The following is a 9,023-nucleotide window of genomic DNA, read 5'->3' on the forward strand; positions in this document are numbered from 1 at the left end:
GGTTACTGCAACTCTGTCTTTAACTCAGAACTTTACTTTTCTCCTGGTCTGTTTTCTTAACTTCAGGCTTCTTCAAACATTCTTTATGTCCCAATTCCCTGGTTAAATGGGCAGTATCTGTTTATTTGGGAAGCCTGCCTCTTTGCTGCTCCTTTGTTCTGTCTAGTCTTTCTTCTGACAGAATTGAAAGATGTTCATTCCCCAGTGTCCAGTCTCCAAGTGCAAAAAATTTTAGCTTATACCAAAAACTCAAAAGCCTTCCTACCTTAAAATCACCCCCACCCCCAGTTATTAAGCAACCACCACTACTTTTATTTACTCTTCAAACCATAACCCTCTCTAAGCACAACAGAAATATAGTTGGAATTGAAACCAACACCCACACATGAATCTAACTATAAGTTTTACCCCTCCAGGCACAGAAACATTAAATTAAACCCAATTAAAATTATGCCTTATTTCTAATGTTTACCAACACAAATTTAAATCCCTTAAAACTGCCTTTGTTTTCCTAACAAAATAGCAGCATAAACTCCAAAAGCAAAGAAGTTATGATGAACCTTTATAAAACAATGAGCTATGAGAAAAGACTGGATAGGCTGGGGTAGTTATTCTTGGAATGTAAGGCACTGTGGAGTGATGTGCAAAATTAAGAGGCCTCAATATTTTTCTTAGCAGAGGGATCAAAAACCATTTAAAGTAACTAGTATAAGGATTAGAAGAGAGCTGAGGAAACATTTTTCCACTCAAAGGATTGTCGGGACCTGGGAGTCTCTGCCTCAAGGGATAGTTGAGTCAGAAATTCTCAATGTATTTAAAAGTACTTGGATTTCTACTTGAAGAGCCATGATCTGCAGGAGCACAGATCAAGTGGAGGAAGGTAGGATTAGTCTAGGTAACTCTTCATCAACTGACATGTCTGTCATTTTCTATGAGTTTTCTATGTTATACATTTTCTATGATTTCTACAATGTACATCTGAATAAACCTTCAGCCAGCTTTTGAGTTTACTCATTTGGATGTAACTTTTTTGGGACAGAATTGGGCTCCTCCATCATCTGAAGATTCACAAATTCTGACAGACATCAACCTTAATTATTGAAGGACCTCCGCTGACTTGCCATACCTAATTGTTGTCCAGGACTTTCTGCATGCAGGCACAGATTGCTTCATTAACAAAGTTGTAAATGGAACTGGGCACTGTGAAATCTACACTTCTGACTTTATGATGAAGGAAAGGTCAATTCGTTAAAATTTTAAAATTGTTGGTAAACATTAGAAATAAGGCATAATTTTAATTGGGTTTAATTTAATGTTTCTGTGCCTGGAAGGGTAAAACTTATAGTTAGATTCATGTGTGGGTGTTGGTTTCAATTCCAGCTATATTTCTGTTGTGCTTAGAGAGGGTTATGGTTTGAAGAGTAAATAAAAGTAGTGGTGGTTGCTTAATAACTGGGGGTGGGGGTGCTTTTAAGGTAGGAAGGCTTTTGAGTTTTTCTTTTAAGCTAAAATTTTTTGCACTTGGAGACTGGACACTGGGGAATGAACATCTTTCAATTCTGTCAGAAGAAAGACTAGACAGAACAAAGGAGCAGCAAAGAGGCAGGCTTCCCAAATAAACAGATACTGCCCATTTAACCAGGGAATTGGGACATAAAGAATGTTTGAAGAATTTTAATTTTAATTCAATTTGTTGGGCCGAAGGGCCTGTTTTAATAAGAACATAAGAAATAGGAGCAGGAGTAGGCCATCTGGCCCTTCGAGCCTGCCCCGCCATTCAATAAGATCATGGCTGATCTGTCGTGGCTCAGTTCCACATTCCCGCCCTCTCCCCATAACCTTTAATCCCCTCTCTTATCAAAAACCCATCAACCCGCGTCTTAAAAATATTTAGCGAGGCAGCCTCCACCACTTCAACGGGCAGAGAATTCCAGAGATTCACCACCCTTTGAGTGAAGAAGTTCTTCCTCAACTCCGTTCTAAACCGCCCCCCCTTTATCTTGAGGCTGTGCCCCCTAGTCCTACTGTCCTTTCTGAGCGGGAAGAGTCTCTCCACCTCTATCCTATCCATCCCATTCATCATCTTATACGTCTCAATGAGATCTCCCCTCATTCTTCTAAACTCTAACGAGTACAAGCCTAGTTTATTCAGCCTCTCCTCATAGCTCAACCCCCTCAACTCCGGCATCAGCCTAGTAAACCTCCTCTGCACTCCCTCCAAGACCAAGATATCCTTGCGTAAGTACGGCACCCAAAACTGCACACAGTACTCCAGCTGCGGCCTCACCAATGCCCTATACAGCCGCAGCAAGACCTCCCTACTTTTATATTCAATTCCCCTCGCTATGAAGGCCAGCATCCCATTTGCCTTCCTGACCACCTGCTGCACCTGCAAGCTGGGTTTTTGCGACTCATGCACAAGGACCCCGAGGTCCCTCTGCACCGTTGCCTGCTACAGTTTTTCTCCACGTAAGTAATAATCCTTCCTACCATTATTCCTACCAAAGTGGACCACCTCGCACTTGCCAACATTAAATTCCATTTGCCATTTCCTGGCCCATTCGCCCAGCCTATCTAGATCCTTCTGCAGACTCTCCACACCCTCTGCGCAATTTGCCGTTCCACCAATCTTGGTGTCATCAGCAAATTTCGACACTATACACTCGGTTCCCTCCTCCAGATCATCTATATAAATGGTAAATAGCTGATGCCCCAGCACCGACCCCTGGGGCACTCCACTAGTCACCAACTGCCAATCCAAATAGCACCCATTGACCCCCACTCTCTGCCTCCTATTTGACAACCAGTCCTCTATGCACGCTAACACCCTACCCCCAACTCCATGTCCCCTGACCTTCTGCAATAACCTCTTGTGAGGTACCTTGTCAAATGCCTTCTGAAAATCAAGAAAGACCACATCCACCGGCTCTCCTCTATCCACCGCCCTAGACACATCCTCATAGAACTCCAATAATTTTGTCAGACACGACTTCCCCTTAACAAAACCGTGCTGCGTCTGCTCTATCAAGCAATTCTCCTCAAGATGCCTCGCTATTTCCTCCTTGATGACGGATTCTAACATTTTACCTACAACAGACGTTAAACTAACCAGCCTATAATTCCCTGCCTTTTGCCTGCCACCCTTCTTAAACAATGGCGTAACATTAGCCGTTTTCCAATCTTCCGGCACTTCCCCAGAATCCAGCGACGTTTGGAAAATAACCACCAAGGCATCCACTATCACCTCCGCCATTTCTTTCAGAACCCTTGGATGCATTCCATCCGGTCCTGGGGACTTGTCCACAATGAGTCCCTCCAGTCTGTCGAGCACTGCCTCTCTAGTAACAATAATGTCATTGAGACCCTCCAGTCCTACCATCTTTCCATCGCTAACACCCGGCAAATTATTCACGTCCTCCTCTGTGAAGACCGAAACAAAAAAGTTATTCAAGGCCTCAGCCATTTCCCCATCCCCTACCACTAAGTTCCCCCTCTCATCCTCTAAGGGTCCAACGTTCACCCTAGCCAGCTTCTTCCTTTTTATATATTTTATAAAAAACTCTTGCTGTCCTTTTTTATATTAAGCACTAGCCCAGCTTCATAGTTTATCCTACCCTTCTTTATCAACTTCTTTGTCAGTCTTTGTTGACATTTAAACCTCTCCCAATCCTCTTCTCGCCCACTACTCTTAGCTACTCTAAACGCTTCTGCTTTTAATTTAACACTTTCCTTCACCTCCTTCGTTATCCACGGCTTATTACCTCTCCTCCTACAGTCCTTTTTAACCATCAGAATAAATTTCTGCTGAGCACCAAGAAAGATCTCCTTAAAGATCTTCCACTGCTCCTCAGCAGACCTACCTTCCAACGCACTCCCCCAGTCAACATTCGCCAATTCCTCTCTCATCCTACCATACTCCCCTGTGTTCAAACAAAGGACGCGTGTCCGGGAACCCACCTTTCTCCTCCTCCATCTGCACCAGAAACACCACCATACAATGATCACTCTCCCCAAGAGGATCCTTCACCACAAGGTCCCTAATTCTACCCACCTCGTTACATAACACCAGATCCAAGATAGCTCGCTGTAAACTGATGAGGATATGTTTTTAAACAAATATTAACTCTTACCACCTGCCACAGGTCCATAACTCTGCCACTTGGCCTGTAGTGAGCAACAGACTTTGAAGTCACCTGCCAAGTACATTCAATGCCTTTGCTACCCTTTACGATCCTCCAAGTAGTAGGTAAAAATTACAGAAGCTGGAAGGGATGAAAGAGCGGTCTTTTAGTTGCTTTTCTCCAATATATCATCATAGGATCCATAATGAAATCCTGCAGACCAATCAACTTGAGGGCTTTCCATGGACACATCAACAGTCAGGGTCTAATGCTCATGGCAGACATTTTGTTAGAGACCAGGTCACAAAACCCAACACGTTATGAAGCCTGACTAAACTAACTCTTTTTGGAATTAGTGTGAGGATAAGCTGAGGATTAGTGTGAGGATAGTGTGTCAATAGAATCACTCTAGGTGTGATTCTATTGACACACTAGGAAGCTTTTATCAAAATAAACTTTACTTTAACAATATAAAAAAATGAATTAGCTTAACTTTTACCAGTGAAATACTTAAATATGACAAGATACAATGCTTAACTTCTAACATGTTTTTATTAGTTCCAATTTAAGCAATATTCCTCAGACTTAAACTCCTCTTCAGAATCAGTTAGCAAAAAAAAAACGCATGCTTGCATGAGCTGCCAGTCCTCAAAGCTCCAGGACACCTCTTGGGAGAGACCTGTTTTCTAGCAGGTCCCCAACGAACAGCACAGTAGCTTGCATTTCTGCCTCACAGTGCCAAGGACCTGCGTTTGATTCCTGGCTCGTTTCACCATCTACGTGGAATCTCCACAGTCCCCAGTGTCTGCATGGGTTTCCTCCCACAGTCCAAAAGATGTGCTGGTTTGGTGCATTGGCTATGCTAAATTCTCCCTCAATGTACATGAGCAGGGGCCGGAGTGTGACAGCTCAGGGATTCTCAGTGGCTTCATTGCATTAATTTATTGCATTATTAATTTAAGCCTACTTGTGACACTAATAAATTTGATTTGATTTGATTTATTGTCCAATGTATAACATACAGTGAAAAGTGTTGTTTCTTGCACATCATACGTTCATACAGAAGGAAATGAGAGAATGCAGAATGAATTGTTACAGTCATAGCTAAAGTGTAGAGAAAGATCAACTTAATACAAGGTAAGTCCACTCAAAAGTCTGACAACAGCAGGGAAGAAGCTGTTCTTCAGTCGGTTGGTACTGACCTCAGATTTTTGTATCTTTTTCCCAATGCAAGATGATGGAAGAGAGAACGTCCGGGGTGTGTGGGGTCCTTAATTATGCTAGCTGCTTTGCCGAGGCAGTGAGAAGTGTAGACAGAGTCAATGGATGGGAGGCTGGTTTGCGTGATAGACTGGGCTATATTCACAACCTTTTGTAGTCCCTTGCAGTCTTGGGCAGAACAGGACCCATACCAAGCTGTGGTACAACCAGAGAGAATGCTGTCTGTGGTGCATCTGTAAAAGTTGCTGAGAGTCGTAACTGACATGCCAAAATTCCTTAGTCTTCTGAGAAAGTATAGGCATTGGTTGGCTTTCTTAACCATATGTTGGCATGGGGGACCAGGACAGGTTGTTGGTGATCTGGACAACTAAAAACTCTTGACCCTTTCTATTTCATCTCTGTTGATGTATACAGGGGCATGTTCTTCTTTACGCTTCCTGAAGTCAATGACAATCTCCTTCGTTTTGTTGACACCGAGGGAGAGATTATTATTGCCGCACAAGTTCACCAGATTCTCTAGCTCATTCCTGTACTCTGTCTGAGATCTGGCCACATTACAGTAGTGTCATCAGTAAACTTGAAAATTGAATTAGTGGGGAATTTGGCCACATTGCCCTATGTGTATTTGTAGGGAGCCTTGTGGGGCATCGGTGTTGAGGATGATCATGGAGGAGATGTTGTTGCCTATCCTTACTGGTTGTAGTCTGAGAGTTAGGAAGGTCAGGATTCAGTCGCAGAGGGAGGTGCTGAGGCCCAGGCCACGGGATTTGGAGATGAGTTTGTTGGAATAATGGTTTTGAAGGCTGAGCTGTAATCAATAAATAGGAGTCTGACATAGATGTCCTTGTTATCTAGGTGTTCCAGGGTTGAGTGCAGTCCAATAAACTTAAACAGCCAACTTCAGAAGGAGACACTTCTTGCAGACCCAAGCAGAATCTGCTTGCTTGTATGCCTAGCTCCTCGCATTAGGTTGATTAAGAGAAAGCATCATGTGCTAATTAAGCCCTATCTGAAACTCCAGGGGACAACCCAAAAAAAAACAAAGTCACATTAGCTCAGATTAAAACACCCCAATATCAAGAATCAATTATGCTTATGCACCTGCATCCTCAGCAATATAGCTGCCAGGTTTACAGACAGATCAACACCAGGTAACCCAGAGTTCAAATTTAAGCGTACCCTTCACAAGAAATATATAAATAACTTCTTAAAGGCACAATAGACAAGAACAGGTAGTCGAAAAGAGAGATTACCTGTGTTAAAATGTCCTGGTTTTGACTCTTTGCTGAGATGGCAATGACCAGGCCCAAAGAGCACAAAGCAGATCTCTTAACGCATGTCAGAAAGTAACAAAATAAGAAACCTCTAGGGTAGGTGGATTGGCCATTATAAATTGCCCCTTTGGTGTTCCAAGATGTGTAGGTTAGATGGATTAGCTATGTTAAGTGGGGGTAACAGGGATTGGGCCTGGGTAAATTGGTGCGGACTCGATGGGCCCAATGGCCTCTTCTGCACTGTAGGGATTCTATGATGATTCTAGCTTATCTGTTGAACATTGACATAAGAACATAAGAACATAAGAAATAGGAGCAGGAGTAGGCCATCCAGCCCTTCGAGCCTGCCCCGCCATTCAATAAGATCATGGCTGATCTGTCGCTGCTCAGTTCCACTTTCCCGCCCTCTCCCCATAACCCTTAATCCCCTCTCCTATCAAAAACCCATCAACCCGCGTCTTAAAAATATTTAGCGAGGCAGCCTCCATAAAATAAATAAAATAAATAAGATAAAAGTACACCAAAAAAAGGTGCAAAATCTCCAATGACTTAGCTGGTTAAGACGTTGAAATAGCTAAGCTGCATACATAAAGGTGGCCTTAAATTCGATTTCCTGTTTGTGGTAAGTTAACTATTCTTAGCTGCAGTAATCTTGTTTATTGACCTTCAAAAATCGGAGAGAACTAGGGGTTTTGGCGAGGGGCAGGCGATTTTTTTTTAAAAAAAACCATGATTTGATCCCAACTATTTTACAATGCAGTGAATAGCTAGTTTTAATTCAGGTTGCTTAAAAAACAGATACAAGCCATACATTTACTATATACAAGCTCATTGAATTGAAAAAAAAATGCTTTTTTGTGCCAGAGATCTCATTGGAAGATTACAAACCTAGGAAATCTTGAGGTGAGGCTCTTCATCTAAACAGTCTGTGAAGTTACTTTACCATGCTCCTTTATTTCTGAAACACCAAGTTATGGTGGAATTTAATTCAGTAAAAAGTCTGACACCACCAGGTTTTAGTCCAACCGATTTATTTGATAGTAAACTCACAAGCTTTCGAGGGGACTCCCTCTTCGTCAGGTGAATGGAGAGTTCTGGCCTCGGACAGAGCATATACAGCAGTTTAGAGATTACTGATCTGAAGCCAGAGCTCTCCATTCACCTGACGAAGAGGGAGTCCCCTCGAAAGCTTGAGTTTCCTATCAAATAAATCGGTTGGACTAAAACCTGGTGTTGTCAGACTTTTTACTGTGTTTACCCCAGTCCAACACCAGCACATCCACATCATGACTACTATGGAATTTAATTCATCAAGCCAATGCTTCATGCATAAGCACAGAACAGATATCAGCCCTGTTGATTCCAATCCACAATTTGAATACTAGGTTTATTCAATAGATAACATAGGTGAGCTTCCCCCCACCCCACCCCTGACCAGAGAACCACATTATTGAGCACCTAGTTTAATACATGGCCATCTCAAGATGGGCAACTGTCCAGTTGTTGAGAAAAGCTCTAATTTGCTTTATAGAATATTGAACATTATGTTCAATCTTCTGTATTGCAGTAGCTGGAGCAGTACTGCAATATTTTTGGACTGCGGTTCTGAGCTAGATTGGAAATATTGAAAAATAAAAAGGCCAAACCCTTTCTCTAAATCAGGATGCAAATACACAAGTTTGATTTGGCAAGTACTGAGTGTTCACGGAACTCAATGTTGCTCAAAATCCAGCTTGTAGTATAGCGCACTGACACCATCCAGCCCCAGTCTGCACTGGCTGTCTAAAAGAGCATCTCACCTTGACCCTACCCTTATAACCCTACATATTTACCATAATTATCAATGCAGGAAAGTCGATGCTAGCTATGGTATGTTACCATAGGGGAAAATTCCAGCAGCCCAGTTAATTATCCAGTTATGTAAAAGTAAATTTCCACGTTTAATCCGAGTTTCTGGTGTGCTCCCCTAATCTCTGAATGGAAAGAGTGGTAATCACAGCATCTCCAGATAAGAAAAAATAAAAACCTAATTACTGATTATCTCAAACACATGCACAGGACATCTAGCGAGAACATCAAACATCTATAACCACAGCCTGTCAAGGCCACTTGAGAATTCAGTGACTGGCAACTTTTGGATTAAAAAAAGTTATCTACCAGTCCTGTCAGGACTATGTAACCTTATCTTGCATTTCAAAATAACTTGCTAAAGCAAAGGACGATATGAGAAACCAACATAATTCTGTCACCTATTTGCTACTGCATTTGTTTCCCTACAGAGGACCTCAGTTTCACTGAAGCTTTACAAACCAGTACAATCAGTTTAATGTTCAGGCATTGTACATCTTTTGAGCACTGGAACTATGCATCCATGACCAAAAGAAAATCTCAATTTGTAAAGACGTAG

The sequence above is a fragment of the Carcharhinus amblyrhynchos genome, chromosome 12, assembly GCF_965287045.1.
Source record: "Carcharhinus amblyrhynchos chromosome 12, sCarAmb.v2.hapA, whole genome shotgun sequence".
Lineage (NCBI taxonomy): Eukaryota > Metazoa > Chordata > Chondrichthyes > Carcharhiniformes > Carcharhinidae > Carcharhinus > Carcharhinus amblyrhynchos.